Here is a 16,686-nt window from a genome sequence, read left to right on the forward strand (position 1 = left end):
TCTCTATCTATCCATATGTGATTTATGAGTGACTGTATTTGCTGATTTATTTATTGTAAAGCATGACTCCTACTCCCTTTGCTCTAAAAATAAAGTTTTGCATACACAGTTCTAATAGCAAAAAGGCCCATAAGATTGTAAAAAGATTATACCCTACTCTGTTTTTTTTTGCTCTTCCTGGTTTAACAAAATGTCATTCCTAGAATAAACTCATCACCTCTAATCTCATTACTATGCAGCTAACTCAAGTTTTGATTAATACCAACTCCCTCAGGCTCCTCTCCGCTTTTTAGGAGGATTGGAGGGTAGAGTGTCAAACTCCTCCCAGTACTTTCCTTTATTGAGAGTAGAAACTAAACTTTCAGCTCATCCCATTTTGCATATATCTCTCTGCTTGGTTTCAACTCCACAGAATAAGATGGCTCCTGGTGTCCCTACACTCCTGCTTTCCTGCCTCCTTTTGCATGTTGTTCCCTCCATCCCCACTAGATTATGACATTTTTTTTTTGGTGGGGCAATTAGGGGCATTAAGTGACTTGCCCAAGGTCACAGAGCTAGTAAGTGTCAAGTGTCTGAGGCTGGATTTGAACTCAGTTCCTTCTGAATACAGGGCCACTGTTTTATCCACTGTGCCATCTAGCTGCCCCTAGATTACTACTTCTGAATAGAAATTGTCTTTCTTTTTATGAACTGTATCCCCAGTTCTTAGCTCAGTGCCTGGCATATAGTAGGCATTTAAAAGTTCACTGGATTAGATTGGAAAAGGGCATTAGTCTTACAGTCAGAAGAGTCACTGAATAGAATTGCAGTTCTGACATTGATTAGAGGCTTATGATCAGCATGTCAAGTAACTTTACATTTAAGTTTCTATATCTATAAAATAAGTATAGTTAAGACCTGTAGTATTTTACCTTACAGAGATGTTCTGAGGATCAAATAAGATACTTACATCAAATGCTTTGGAAAACTTAAAGTGTTGTACAAATGTTTACCATTGTTATTAGAAAAGGAAGAATGGTCTCATGAAGAGAGTGGAGTTAGAACCAGGATGACAATAGTTTCAAATCATACTCTTACGGGTATTTGCATGATCCTGGGCAAATCAATTAACCTATTAATGCCTTGGGAGATCTTTGTAAGATGTGAATTTATAGTTAAATTGGTGCTCTACATTGATAGAAATTTTTCACACTATGAGTTCCCTACATCTATGAAATCAAAGGTCCAGGGGGCAGCTAGGTGGAGCAGTGGATAAAGCATTGGCCCTGGATTCAGGAGGATGTGATTTCAAATCCAGCCTCAGACACTTGACACTTACTAGATGTGTGATCCCGGGCAAGTCACTTAACCCTCATTGCCCCACCCCCCCAAAAAAAATCAAGGGTCCAGATACCACATCCAGTCAACACACACACACACAAATAGATTATTAGATCATTAGTCAGGGTAAGAGAAGCACCAGCTGGCACATTATTATCTTCAAGTATTTAAAAGTCTGGCAGGCATATGAGAAATTAATCTTATTCGATTTTCATCAAATATATGGGGAAAATATCATAATGAATAGAACCTCCCAAAATTGGAATACCCTGTTTTTGGAGCCACTGGGTTCCCAATCACTGAAGGATGAAAACTTGCCCAGTGAGTTGTCAAGGATATTATTGTTTAGGCTTGGGTTACAGTTGATAGACACTGACATCCCTTCTGTCTCTGAGATTTTATAATTCTGTGATCAAAATTATAACATGTACTCTTTCTATCTCTAGTGTTTTATTTAATGAAAAAGATGTCAGTTAAATGGTGGCCAGTTAAATGATGTTACTTTCAATGCTACTAATATATGTATGCAAATATTGAATGCATAATTTTATCTATTAATAAAGTGCCTCAATTAATTAATGTATGTATAATCTGGTAATCAAATTCCAGGAAGTTATGGTTTTTAACCTTTCAATTAAAAACAAAAAGTAATTTTTCTTTGTTAAAAAAGTGTCATGTTTCAGAAAAAGTTTAAGAAATTATGAAAAATCACAGTTATCAATGATTCCAAGGTCACCCTGAGTTTTTTTATTTGATGAGCTCTTCCTTCAATGATTTCTATTCAGAACATGAAGGGTGAGATTCCACTGAGTTTTCATTTCAATGTACTACATTAAATATGCTCTTTTCTCTCTCTCATATTACTGATTTCAATTATGCAAAAGAAATCATTTTGAAACAAAATAATATTTATGATCCCTGCTCATCACTCCTACAAGACTATTTTGAGTACCTAAGAAAATCTGTTTTAACATCATCAATATTAATTGAAATGAGTGTTAATTGAAAATGGGAGCCAATCCTTGATCTTATACAAAGAAATCCCTGCTTGGGCTGATTGTACAGATTCTAGTTCCCATGAGCATTTAAATTAGCAAAGGGCTATTTTCAAAGATCAAAAAATAAGTTCAAGAATTAATTCTAAATTAGAGATTGCCATTACGTTTTCCTAAATGATGGCAATTAGGTAGCACAATGGATAGAGAGCTGGGCCTAAAAGCAGAAAAACCCATCTTCCTGAGTTCAAATCTGGCCTCAAACACTTAGCTGTGTGACTCTGGGTAAATCACTTAACTCTATTTGTCTCAGTTTCTTTATTTGTAAAAGGGCAGGAGAAGTAAATGGAAAACCACTCTAGTATTTTTTCTAAAAGCACAAACAAGGTCACAAAGAGTCAGATGACTGTAAAATGACAACAACAACAACAACAACAACAACAAACAACATTTCCTAAATTGTTGAAGAGTCAACTGGGAGCACTAACTCCACTCACTTCTTTCTTCCTGTAAGTAGCTTCCTGGCTTGCTTTATCACTTCTCCTTGATATCAGAGAAGTAGGACATGTAACATAAATCATGATAGGACTTTGGACTTAGTCATTACTATCAGATCAGCCCTTTTAATACTGAATGAATCTGACTAAAGTCAAGAAAGAATATCAAATGTAAGTCTTTATTTCCCCTTCCCATAAAGATTAAAACATAGTGAAAACTCTAACCCAAGAATGGAAATACACAAATTCACACATATCTATCTATCTATCTATCTATCTATCTATCTATCTATCTATCTATCTATCTATCTATCTATCTATCTATCTATCTATCTATCTATCATCTACCATTCATACACATATACACAATATGATAGATCTCTGCATGTATACTCTCTCTCCCTATATGTATGTGTGTGTGTGTGGGGGGGGGGGGTATGCATATATACCACATGGAAATATAATGGAACTTTCTATGTAGACATACAGTATTATATAATGGAAATCTCTTTGTGTGTATAAATTATGTGTTTATAGAAATATCTACATAAAATATAATAAATTATATCATATTTATATATACACATATCATATGCACACATGTAAACAACTTGAAAACTATTATTAAAGATGTCAAATTGATTCTATAATCCATGGAGGAAAAATAATTGCCTTGACCTACTGATTTAGTGCTGAATATATCTAATGATCTTATAATTCTTTAAAAACTAGTGACCCCTATGGGACAGCGAGGTTGTTACAAGTGGAGTAAAGCACACTCTGGTCGCCCTGGATTCAGAGGACCTGAGTTTCAAATCGACCCGGGATCACTTACTAGCTGTGTGGACCCTGGGCTAATTCACTTACACCCAATTGCCTCACCCTCCCAAAAAAACAAAACAAAACTAAAAAACAAACAAAAAAACACCTAGTGACCCCAATCATGGTACCGTATGTCTTGTAAGGATATTCAATTATTGAAAATGTTTCACACTCAAACCTTCTGTTTAATAGGAGATGATGTGTCAGGGCAACTAGCTGTGCAGTAGGAATAAAGCACTGGCCCGGATTCAGGAAGACCTGAGTTCAAATACTGGCCTCAGACACTTGACAACTTACTAGCTTACTAGCTTGACACTTACTGAGCAAGTCACTTAATCCCCATTGCCCCACCAAAAATAAACAAATAAACAAATGAACATACAAATGAATGAATGAATGAATGGGCAAACAAATAAATAAGCAAGCAAATGAAGGGAGGAAGGAAGGACTGAATGAATGAACAAACAAACAACAAACAAATAATAATTAAATAAATAACATAAATAAATAGGATATGATCTTGTATCATTTACTAAGGAGCTCCAAAAGATGATAGGTCTTGAAATCTTCCTTTTCTGTATCTTTCCTTCAACAATTAGAATACTTTATTTCTCATTATTAAAATAAAAAAAGTTAGGTGCCTTTTGGGAAACTCTTGGGATGATACAATCAAGAGCCAAAATGAAAAATGCTTCATTTGAATTCCCACAAATCAGTGGGAATTCAATGTATATCTATAACTAATTTTTCAAAATGTATGTACCAGGTTGAATTAAAATACTGAATGTTAACACCTATTGATATTCCTTAGCCCAAATATCATTTATATATATCTTTCAAAGTTAAAAAGGAGAGAAATGACTTTATTTCATTATGAAAACAAAATAATGCCATCAGAATGTACCCCATTTTAACCTGATAAATCTGAAGATATTTGATTTCAACAAAATAGAATCAGGTTTTTTCTTCCTTTATAGGAGTAGTATCTAGTGAAATTATGGAGGCATAATCAAATTATCTATTGAAATAACCACATTTTTGAGTAACATTTTAATCCCTGAGCCTAATCAGATCACTTTTTATAAGTGTCACTTAGAAAAAAAAACAGGATTATTGATTTAAAATTTCTTTTGTTTATCTTCATTTTCAGTCCTTTTTCAAGTATACAGTCTAATGAACAATAGGAATAGAAGAAACTTGGAAGACAACTGGGAGGCAAAGATTTTTTAGAGTTAGGAATATAGCTCTGAAAAAATCAAAGATTGAACATATCATCCAAAAGAAATAAAACAGCTATACTGACATGACACTATAAATATATATTCAGACACATTTTCTTGTTCCATAATATATATGCTTTTCTGAAACAGAAGAAACATTACACCAAATCTCGAGGGACTTTTAAGAGATGACAAAATGTTCTGATATCTATTTGCTGCTGTGTCAAGAAGGGTGAGAAGAGTTCATGACTATTCTATACTCTATATTCTACGATAGAACTTTCTAAGGGAAATTATAAAGAAGAGGATTTCCAAGTTCACCTGAGAGAAAGAGAGAATTGACTAGGATGATTAAAGATGAACAAAAAAGAAGAAAGTACCATTTTTTGTCAAATGGACCATCTGGAACAAGATAAAATATATTTATTTGGTTTATGGACAAGATAGTCAATATGGTAACATTCCAAAGATGTGTAATCTTTATCTAAGAAGAAATATTAGGTTTTCTACAAAATTAGACATTTTTCAATGTTTAAAGAAATAAAAAGGTAAATAAAGAAAAACATTAATCATGTAACTTTTAAAATTATCTAATCCAATGTTTTCTTCATTGTAGGAAACTCTTTCTAAAGTATTTCTGCTGTATAATTCCATAAGGAGTTTCATTATCTTCTGAATCGGCTCATTCTATAATTTAAATACCTAAATTGTTGGAAATTTTTTTCAGATGTTAAAATAAAATATTTCTCCTCATAACTTTTACCAATAACTCCAATTTTTACTTTCTGGAGCTACAAAGAGCAAACTTCTTGTCTTTTCTTCATGATAGTTTCAAATGTTTGAGAACAAATGGCCATCTTTCCCCCTAGGCTTCCTTAGAAGGTGAACTCACCCAGGTGCCTTCAACCATTTCTTGTATCACATGATTCCCAGAGTCCCTATCACTATCCTATTTAACATTCTCCTTGGCACTTAGATACTCAGTGCTAAATCATTTCAATTTATCCATTTATATCATTCTACTACTACAGATCAAAAACAAAACAAACAAACAAAAACGTCTATAGCTTGTTATCCTATATAATGTATTCCCTCCCATTCCCTCTCCCCCACTTTTTCATAAACCATGAATCTTCAAATTCTACAAACCAGAGGATTTCCTCTGGATTTACAACATACACATACAAACACACATATGCACACACATTCTTTCTCAGAGATACTAGATGTAGCATTTGGGCTGTCCATCTATACCCTCCCTACCTCTTTACATACAAAACATACATCTAAGATCATCTACCATAGGCTTCAGGGCACTTTAGAATTTACAAAGTGCCAATCACCTTGTAAAAGATAAGGCTTACATACACTAATGGAGCTTACATTTAGTACAAGCAGTAGACACCTTTTTTCTAAAGAATAAAGAATACTGGAGTACTAGGTGACAGGGTCTAGAATTGGCTGTGGAATCAGGAAGATCTGGGTTCAAATCTGGTAATAAAAAATTTATAAGATGTGTGACCTGGGGCAAGTCATTTAATCCTCATGGCCTCCAAAAACAAAATAGGATTATTTAATTGGTGACAACATTTTAGAATGATGGCATGTACACCTAGCTAGACCTATAACACTAAAATACTAAAAATAATAGAAATACTAATGACCACTATATACTTTTTTTTGGTGAGGGCAATTGGGGTTAAGTGACTTGCCCAGGGTCAAGTGTCAAGTGTCTGAGGCCAGATGTGACCTCAGGTCCTCCTGAGTTCAGGGCCGGTGCTCTATCCATTGCACCACCTAGCTGCCCCTCGATACTATATACTTTTGTGCCAGGCATAGAATAAACACTATAAATGCTTGTTGACTTAACTGGATTTATGAAAAGCAAAATGGAGGTACAGTTGTTGGTGTTGGACACCAAAAGATCCCAAATTCAAGTCTAATCTCTGTCATTTATGGCTATGACAGTCTAAGATTGTCATTTAACCAGGTATGACCTTGGTCAGTGATGTCACAGTGAAAGAGAAATGGATCCCTGAGGGATATCTGTTGACTGAAAAAATACAAATTAACGTTATCTATGTTGTATTGTATTTTTTTAAATTGGGCAATGAGAGTTAAGTGACTTGTCCAGGGTCACACAGCTAGTGTCAAGTGTCTGAAGCTGGATTTGAACTCAGGTCCTCCTGAATCCAAGGCTGGTGCTTTATCCACTGCTACCTAGCTGCCCCTGTATTGCATTTTAATTTATTTTGTTAAACATTTGCCAATTATACTTTAGTCTAATTTGAGCCACAATGGGGAGTTTTGAGCCTGGGGGATTTACAGTATTGTTCTATTAGTAAATGATTTGTAAAACATTTGGCATAGTGCCTAGCCCTTAGTGTTCACAATAGAAATTCTCATTCCCTTTCCTTCTATTCCAGGAAACTCTCTAATACTCTTAAATTGAAGAGAAAGTGCCAATTTGAATGGGTATAGGGACTTTCATCATCCAGGAATTCTTTATAACCATTGAAACTACAGTTTCAGTGCCTGTTTCTCTCTCTCTCTCTCTCTCTCTCTCTCTCTCTCCCTCCCTCTCCCTCCCTCCCCCCCCCTCTCTCTCTCCCCTCTCTCCTCTCTTCTCTCTCCTCTCTCTTTCTCTCTCTCTCTCTCTCTCTCTCTCTCTCTCTCTCTCTCTCTCTCTCTCTCTCTCTCTCTCTCCCACATACATCCCCATGTTGGATATATGTGATCTCGAGTCAACCTTATATATCCTCTGTGAAGAAGATAGTACATATATTACTGTTTTACAAATGACAAAGCTTAGACACAAGATGAGGAAACTCGCACAGATAGGTCTAAGTTAGCCAGCTAATAAGTAGAGAACCAGAACTCAAACCCATTTCTTCTCCTAATTTTCAGTACTCTGTCTCCAATACACAACGCTGTCTGTCAGGGTCTCATTTTTTCAAAATTTGTGAATTAAGAGGGTAAGAAATATAGAAGTCTGTTTGTTCATCTAACTTTCTAAACTACTTTGTTATCTGAGAGTATCTTATTACTTTGTTATTGAGCCTTAGCCACTGGGCAAAGCATTTCATCCTCCCTCTTCTTTAGAGCTAACCTTGAATAAAGACTGGAGGCCAGATATGACTAGCAGGACATCAGCAGTATTACATAGGTTCATTGGAGTGGTATAAATTTGGTTTAGATGCTAAAATGGCAATATTCTTTTTGTCTGTATTTTCATCTTTCTGATACATCATTAACTGTAACTTTTCCATTCTCGATCATTCAAGGAAAATTTCTGATTAACCTTTCTATTAAAACAGGATATGGGTAGAAAATATATAATAGAATGGTGAATAAAGGAATGTTTCCCTATTGTGAATGAAAAAAGGCAAAGGTACAATGAACAGCATGTATTCTTGGTGTTTTATACCTAATGCTCAACTAAGCATATCAAATGATTAATGAATATGCATTCTCAAACTGTTGTTTGAATTGAGATATCTGAAATTAACAATAGGCAAGAAATAACTTTTTTAATATAATTAATTTTCCCAATATTAGGTTTGAAACAACTCTAGCTTTATTTTAAATCTAAAATAGCTACATTTAGTTGTTTTTTTTATTATTATTGCCACAAAGACACATTTAATTGTATACTGTTCCTATATTCAGGGATCAAGAAGATAAGAGTGACAATTTAATTTAATCCAACAAATATTAAGAATCAACTATGTTAAGGCACCATGTGAAATGCTGAGATAGAAATTTAAAATACCTAGTACCTTAAATTCTACTAGATTATGGGTGTAAGGGAATACAATAGGCACAAAGGGAATTATAATGCAAAGTAGTGAGTGATGGAGAAAAGCAGGGATCTAGATAAAATGATTCAGGAAAACTTGAGGAATGAGAACATTTTGAGGAGATCAGGGGCGGCTACCTGGAGAAGTTGTTACCTTAACTGAGCCTTGAAGGAAGACAAGAATTCTGAAATGCAGAGATAAGGAGAGAAGACATTCAAGCATTAGGCTGTGTGAATGCATGGAGGTAGTAGGTAGCACATATAGTTTGAGGAAGTATTCCATTTTAATTGGATTGTAGATTAGGAATAAAAAATGATGGTAAAATTTCTAACAACCATATCAACATGACTTATTTGTTAATACGGCTTGATTAAGCTGTAACTCCTCCTTTCTCAGCGTGTTTCTCCATGATTAGACTCTATATTTTGACACAATAGAATAAGAAATACAAAAAAAAAATGTTTCTAGTCACAGATCACCAACTAACTAGTTTCCTAAACCTTAAGCCTGCTAAAGCTTAGGACAAGTATTCTTAGTTCTATGAGAAAGTTTAGGATGGGAGAGAGACATCATTCCAAGCTCAGAAAAATGTGAAAACAAAGGCATAGAGAAATAACATTTAGTCTATTAAAGTAAATGAGGGTGGATCATGCAAAATCAAGCTAAAGAGACACACTGCATTGTGGATGTCTTGATTGTCAAACACAAGGAAAAACTAAATTCATAAATAAACAGCCTTGACTATGGCTTCCGCAGTGTTTCTGAAGCTTCAAGGATCAACCAACCAATCAAGTGATCAATATTTATTAAGTGCCTACCATGCTAGAGATACTGCTGTTGGTGTTTGGAATGCAAAGAAACTAATGAAACAGTCTGTCCTCAATGAGTTTATATTCCATGGAGAAATACAACAGATGCATTTTTGAATATGTGCAAAATAATTACATCACAGTCACATAACAAAATAAATAAAAGGTATCAGATGGGGACAAGAACTTATTAAAGTAGAAAGACCAATAAAAGACACAAAAATGAAAGGCCTCTAATTAGGAGTAGGGCAGGGATGAAAGGCCCAATCTGAGTGTTGGTCCCACGCTGGGGCTACAAGAAGAAGAATTCATTTATATGGCTAATGATAAGGAATAGGGACAGTACATCTTTTGAACCAGTTGACCTTAGTGGCACACTGAGTGAAGCACATGGAAGATCAAAGGCTAGGAATTGTGATAATATAATGGGATTTGGCAAATGCCCAGGGCCGCCACCTGCCCCCCCCCCTGCACCTGTAGATTGATTTAGAGTTGATTAAATTGGGTGAGACTGAGAAACTGATTGAGAACCTACTTAAGGTTGATAAAATTGAGACCATGCCTGGCTGGCCCTGAGTGGGGTATTGTTCTCAGAGGCTGTGGACTATGACATCAACAGGAGATCATCCTCAACCAATTAGCCTGAAGGACCTCCCCTTCTGGGGAGGGAGACAGGAAGTAGGAAGGTGAGGGTGGCTTGCTGGATCATGCTCTTTTCGTCTGGGACTTCGGCATGATGGCAGAACTTCATGTGGGCTGCTAGGGAAAGGCAAGGCTTTCACTCTGGCTATATGGAATAGATCTAAGCTAGGGTTTTCCATTCTATAAGAGATCTGTTCTCACCCTCTCTCTCTTCACTAACATCTAATATGCTTTAATAAATACTTAAAAGCCTAAACTCTTGCTGAATTTATCAGTAAATCTTAGCTAGTTTCCCCACAAAAAAAAAACTTGGGGGGGGGGAGGTAAAGACCACATTAGATTTTAAATAGCACAGAACAAAAGCTAGCTAAGGTTAACAGAAATTGTTCAGCAGCCCAACTGAAGTATTTTGGAGTTCTTTCTCCCCACACTTTATAGAAGGAATTTCCTCTTCTTTTGTCTTTATTATGTGCAATTTCCTTTTGACCTACTGAGGGGGACATTCAGAAGTCTATATCATATGTTTCCTGGAAGAACTGCAAATAAATTCAAACTGAATTTTTAAAAAAATTCTAATTAATTAATTAACTAAACTGTTCCCAAGGCATCGATGTGGGTCCATTGTCATGAGCTACTACCATTCAAGAGCCTGAGAACCATCCACACTAGAAAGCCATCCTGAGTAATGGTGATATATGTCATGTCTTCAACATAAGAGCTGATTATCTGATTTTTTCAGTTAAGCTTCCTTGGATTTCCCTAGTGAGAGGTGTCCAGGCATGTACATCAGGACGTGCCATTAGTCATCTAGAACTTTGGAGGGAAATTATAGTAATCCCAGTCCACCTCACTGGGATGTCCTAATGATTAATCAAATAGTGTCAGGAAAGTACTTCCACCTCCTTTGAGAAAAGGTTCACAGTCGTGATGTAAGAAATCAGAGAGCCTTAAAGTAAAACAGATTTTTTCTTCTATACATCTACTTAAAATAATAAATAGTCCATACAAACCTTCATAAAAATGATTTAGGACAACCTAACACAACATTAAAGTCTTTGTGACCAACAAAAATTTCCTTCCAGAACTGAATCAATTCCTCCATATCTCTAACCTTTAAGAATTTTAATTTTTTGCTACTGTCAGGAGCACTAAAATCTTTCACCTGTAGACACCATGCATAGACTATTAACCAGTATTTAATGCCCAAGAAAATTCATTTCTCTCTTGTGCACTTAACAAGCAAATAATGTGGTTGAACAGGGAATAAACGTGAATGAAGCATAAAAAGAGGACTATTTAATGAATGTGATTTGTCATTTTACAACCTTTTCAACTAAACAGACTTTGGTACAATTCAAAGTCTGTTTGGTTTAAATTTCTTACTACCTTTAATAACTTAATAGAATAATAGTATGCACAATTGCTCCCTGGCCTGGAATACTGCCACCAAAGCAGAAATCTTCTGTCTTTTTCAAAACACTCTAAACATCCTTAAAATGCCAAAACCTATAAAGCAATTTTATGAAGTTTTTATAAACTTGATAAGGCCAAAGAAAATTTCATACCAAGCTACATGATACTGTAATTATGGACTGTGAAATATATATGCATATTTTCTTTGACCAGTGTTTTTGGTCCATATTCTCCATGTGATAGCTGTGTGGCAAAGATACTAAAGTCTAAAATAGGTTAAATATGGTCCCAAAACAAAGTAAAGGTATAGCAAGTAGAGTTTTATTTTTGGATCTTAAAATATAAATGTTAGCGAGGAAGGAGGGAATATTGTAAACAGATGAACCAGAAAGCAGAAAAGATATGCTAGGTCATATCTTTAGTGTATCCATGAACACAATTCATCCAGTCTTTAAAAGGGTCTAGGATCTCATCAATGTGAACATTCTTTCTAACATTGCGGCAAATCATCCATGCCTGCCCATGCATGCTGTGCAACTCTTGTCCACAACTTCCTATACATTTTCCATAGGTGTTATACAAAACTTTCTAGGGACTTTTCCACAAGGACAAAGGATGGTGATGTCCCAAGGGACACAGGTGACATCACAAGGATACCAATGGAATATGTATAGATTGTCCACAGGGCTGTCACTCTCACAAGAAATGTTGTTCCACTGTTTCAGTCATACTGACCCTTCATGACCCCATTTAACATTTTGGTGACAAAGATAGTGGAGTGGTTTGCCATTTCCTTCTCCAGCTCATTTTATAGATGAGGAAACTGTGGCAGAGTTAAGTGACTTGCCCAAGGTGACATAGCTGGAAAGTGTCTGAGGCCAGATTTGAACTCAGGAAGACTTTCTGACTCCCAGCTTGGCACTCTATCTACTAAGCTACATAACGGCCTCCCCACAGAAACAGTAGGGAATAAATTAAGGAATTATACTTCTGACTTTCCAAGAGATTTGTTATTGTCAATAAGCTTATCATCAAGCAGAGTGATCTCATGATAAATTTGTAATGACAAGAATAATTGAGTAGTTATCTAGTATAGGATTCTGCACTTGTCTCGATGAAAGACTGAACTTTTGTAAGCCTTCAGGGAAATCATTCACCAAAAACTGCTCTGATGTCTAAGTGTGGCACAAATATGACCATGGGTTCTCAAAGTCTATAAGAGCAGAAGTAAGGAGCCTGTAGATCAGACCTGGGTGGAAAGGTTTAATATATTATTATATCCTGAGATGGACCATCTATCACCCAAAGACTAGCCTACCTAAATTGGGAGAGACTAGTCACCAGCAGGTCAGATTCCAGGAGATGAATTTTGTTGTCAACATAAAAACTATAAATTAAGGTATAGAAGGGTTGCTATCTGCAGTGGTGGAAGGAATATTTTAAAATGATGGAACTATGGATCTAAGTATCATAGTATTTGAGGAAAGGGACTATTTAATTTGGTGTCTTCTCAAAAAGAGAAGCAACATTCTAGACAGTACTGAATTTAATCATTGAAGTTCAGCTATAATAAGGCTTCTTAAACTATGGGTCACAGCTCCATATGGGGTTGCATAACTGAATGTAGGAGTAAAAAAAAATTGGCAGTAAATGTTGGATTTGTATACCTTTTTTATATACCCATATACCTGGAGTCATATAAAAGTGTCCCAGGAGAAAAGGGGTCATAAGTGGAAAAAAGTTTAAGAAGCCATGAGCTATAGGTTAGCAAGGAAATCTCTCCTCCTCTCTCTGATTTTTTGGGGGTGGGGTGGGGGGGTGGATCTGTTTCCCAAATAGGCAGCATGCTAGTATGGTAAGGCATTTTCAGCAGGTTCTGGAAAAGAAGGTCATTTAACCTGAGAATATATAATATTTTCCATGGTGAATAAGAAGTTATTAACATTGTTATAATCAACAGGGTTCACCCCTGAAACAATGGAGAAGGTAGGAACCCTTTGCATATCATGAGAAAGGTTAAAAGAGCAGAAGCCTATTTTTCCCTACAGACATCTCTCTTTCTCAGGATAATTTTCCCCAACAAAGCAAAGCAAAAATGATACAAACTACTTCAAAACATCCACTTTCAGTTATGGCAGCCACTGTCAATTCCCTAAACTGGGCATTTATGCTCATATTTTTTTTTTTGTCCATGTATTCTGATTTCTTTAAAACTTATTTTTACACCTCTCCTCAATATGTTTTTTTCTAAAAAAATACTTTTTGCTGCATTCTCCAGCAGTTACCTAGTTGTCAAAACATTTTATCTTTTCAAATGCTGATTTGTCTTCACCTATGTTCTTCAGCCCAAGTTTAACTATATTCAGTCCCTTCTTCATTGTTGAGGGATTAGAGACTTCTGACCACAGTGACATATCTTGTCAAGATAACTGCCAATGAAAGAATCCTTTTAATAAAACACATCTTTTTTTTAATAGATATATTCCCCACTATTCTATGAAAGAAACCAGCTATCTCCTGAATGGGCATTGACCTTGTTTTTACTCTTCTACAGGAATTCCTCATTTTATTCTGCTTCATAGATACTGCTTTATTATTATTATTATTATTATTATTTTACAAATTGAAGGTTTATAGCAACCTTATATTGAGTAAGTTTATCAGAGCCATTTTCCCAAAAGCATGTGCTCATATCATGTCTGTGTCACATTTTGGTAATTCTTGCAATATTTCAAATATTTTCTTTATTATTACATCTTTTAAGATGAGCTGTAATCACTGATTTTTTAAATGTTTACAGTAGTACCATAATTGTTTTTGGGTACGATAAACCATGCCCATACAAAATAGCTAACTTAATTGAGAATTGTTGAATGTGTTCTGACTGCTCCAACAACCAGCCAATCTCTCTCCCTCTCCTTGGGACTCCCTATTCCCTGACACACAACAATACTGAAATGAGGCCAATTAACAACCCCCTACAGTGGCCCCTATGTGTTCAAATGAAATCAATGTGGCAAACTTCATCATTGTCTTATTTTTAAAAATTGCCACAGCTACACAAATCTTCAGCAACTGCCACGCTGATCAGTCAGCAGCCATCAACACTGGGCCATGACCCACTGCCAGCGAAAAGATTATGGCTTGCTGAAGGCTCAGATTATGGTCAGCACTTTTTTAGCAATAAAATGTTTTTAATTAGGTATAGGAGTTGTTTTTAGACATAATATTATTGTACACTTAATAGGTTATGGTATAGTACAACAAAACTTTTACACTGGGAAATAAAAAAATGCATAACTTATTTTAGTGTGATATTTGCTTTATTGCAATGGTCTGAAACCAAATCTTCATTATCACCAAGCTATTGCTGTATTTTCATTGATCCACTTTTTGGGATTGCCCTCCTACTATCTCTCCACATACCATATCCTATCTATACTTCAAAGTCCAGCTCAGAATCCACTTTCACCATTGAATATTCACTTGACATTTTTCTTAAAGGGATTTCTGCCTCTTCAGAATTGCTTTGACAATTATATTGTGACATCTCTTCCCTTATTACTTATTACTTTATATCGTTACTTAAGTCTTTCATGGTTAATTTTTCCCATGCTTGTCACTCCAAATAGAATGTAAGAAATGTCTTCATATATCTGGCCATGAACATTACAAAAGCTTGTAAATATAAAGAAAGGGCTCTCAAACAATCTTTGTCAAATCAAGTTGAAAAAAATTTGGTTACTAAAATGCACTGGAAATTTTGTGATAGGTTCCATTTTCCTAAACTCAGCTGCAAACTAGTAGATAATAGAGGAGAGAGAGAATTTTTCTAAGAAGTTTTTGGAGGATCAATCCTACCCTCTGACTATAGAACTACAACTGGGTCAACTTAAAGCACCACATAAGTGCATACACACATACATATGTATGTGTGTGTATACACACATCATATTTATATATTTATAATATTTTATATTATACATTTATAATATTTTAATATTATTTACATATCTTTTTGCTGAGTCATATTGCCGTTGTATACAAAGCTTCCTGATCCCATTTAGGGTTTTCTTGGCAGAGATATTTGAGTGTTTTGCCATTTTCTTCTCAAGCTCATTTTACAGATGAGAAAACTGAGGCAAACAGGATTAAGTGAATTGCTCAAGGACACACAGCTAGAAAGTGTCTGAAGCCAAATTTCAACTCAGAAAGATAAGTCTTCCTCACTCCAAGATGGGCACTCTATCTACTGTGCCACTTAGCTGCCCAACATGGACATATATGCATATATACATGTGTGTATGTATATATATGTACACATATATACACATATATGTCTATTTATGTATCACTGTATCTATATCCATGTTAGGATATACAAATTGAGGACTGGGACACTCATATCTGGGGGGAGAGAATCAGGAAAGAGCTCATATAGAAGTGAAGTTTGAACTGAGCATGAAAGAAAAACAGGGATTATAAGAGGCAGATGCTGCCATTTATTCTAGCCATGGATGATACATAAGGAGTGGAGGCAGGAGCATCAGGTCTTTATATGCCAAACAGAAACATTTGTATTTGATTCCAGACTTAACAGGTAATTGATAGGCTTGATTGAGCAGGGGAATGCCATTTTCCAACCTTTACTTTAGGAATAAGACTTTGGCTGCTGCGTGGAGGATACATTGAAGAGGGAAGAAAGTGGATGTAGAGAGACCAATTAGGAGGCTATCACAATAGCATAGGCAAAACATAATAAGGGTTGGAACTATAGTGGTGGCTATATAAGTGGAAAGAAGGGGATAGATGTGAAATATTCTGTGGAGGTAAAACTGATAAAACTTGGAAATTGACTGGAAATATGGGGGAGAAAAAGTAAGGATGCCTCAAGCGATGACATATACTGTCTCACTGAATGTGTTCAAATGGAACTGAAATGACCACTGATTAGCTGTGTTATAGTCCTAATTACTTTTATTCATGGGTTACAGTATATGGCTTCAGAGGTTCCTTCCCACTCTCAAATTCTGCGATTCTCTAATTCTGTGACCCTGAGATTAAGGGTCTGGGAGAGTAGAAGAATTGTTTTAGCCCTGACAGAAAGGAAGGGAAAAAAATGTTCAGAAGAGGGGTATGTTTGGGGACAAAGATCTCTTTCAGACATT

General features: G+C 35.6%; 1 protein-coding gene across 3 annotated transcripts in view; it reads right to left on the minus strand.

The window, feature by feature from the left end:
• Positions 1-16,686, minus strand: part of MACROD2 (mono-ADP ribosylhydrolase 2) — a 2,303,223-nt gene that overhangs the window by 1,204,687 nt on the left and 1,081,850 nt on the right. The window lies entirely within an intron of this gene.

The sequence above is a fragment of the Dromiciops gliroides genome, chromosome 2 (genome assembly GCF_019393635.1).
Source record: "Dromiciops gliroides isolate mDroGli1 chromosome 2, mDroGli1.pri, whole genome shotgun sequence".
Taxonomy (NCBI): Eukaryota; Metazoa; Chordata; class Mammalia; order Microbiotheria; family Microbiotheriidae; genus Dromiciops; species Dromiciops gliroides.